The sequence below is a fragment of the Acinonyx jubatus genome, chromosome B2, assembly GCF_027475565.1.
Source record: "Acinonyx jubatus isolate Ajub_Pintada_27869175 chromosome B2, VMU_Ajub_asm_v1.0, whole genome shotgun sequence".
In the NCBI taxonomy this organism is placed as follows: domain Eukaryota; kingdom Metazoa; phylum Chordata; class Mammalia; order Carnivora; family Felidae; genus Acinonyx; species Acinonyx jubatus.
Window position 1 is genome coordinate 108,818,571 of NC_069385.1, and position 743 is coordinate 108,819,313.

Genomic DNA, 743 nt, shown 5'->3' on the forward strand with positions numbered 1-743 from the left:
TTTTTCACTAAAAACAACAACAACAACAACAACAACAACACTTAAATGAATAATTTGAGTCATGGTATTACTCAAATCCAGAAAGCTCTTCGGAAAAGAGATGATCAGAGTTTCGGGGAAGTTGGCTGGAGAGATGGGGTGGGTGCAATGGAGGCTGCAAGAAAAATTAGTCCGGGGGCTCCACCCTTGTGTGTTGCGGGTGTCTGTAGGCAGCTGCTCTACACGGGCTAGGGACTCCTCCTTCCAATGTTTTGAAATTAAAGATGGTGAAATCTTGATCTGAAGGACTAGAAGATGGGCAATGGCGTCCCTGCCCTCTGCCCTCTTGCCCTTCGAGAACAGGAAATTGTTTCCTGTCCTTGCCTTACACAGGTGTCTCTGAGCCATCAGCCTGGAGGAGTAGTCCTTCCCCCACCTCCAGATTAACTCTCTCAGTATGAGCTCTGGATTTGGGCAGTTGACAATTAGCCTGAGTTCAAGAATGGATATGACTCGAGTACAGAGGTGGGAACTTGCGGGGGGCACATCTACAGAAGTCAGGGGCGTTCCCGTCCAGAAAGTCTTCCCAGTAGTGGTCGCAGAAAGGGATGGGGTGGAAAAGACAGATCTGACGGAGGGAGGGATGAGGCTGATCCTTAGATTGGCAAGGGTCAATCCTGGAATGCCGCGGATGGCAATGAAGAAAGAAGCGGAGGGCGTGGAGGAGGAGAAGAGCAGACCGACGAAGCAGGTGATGTAGGATT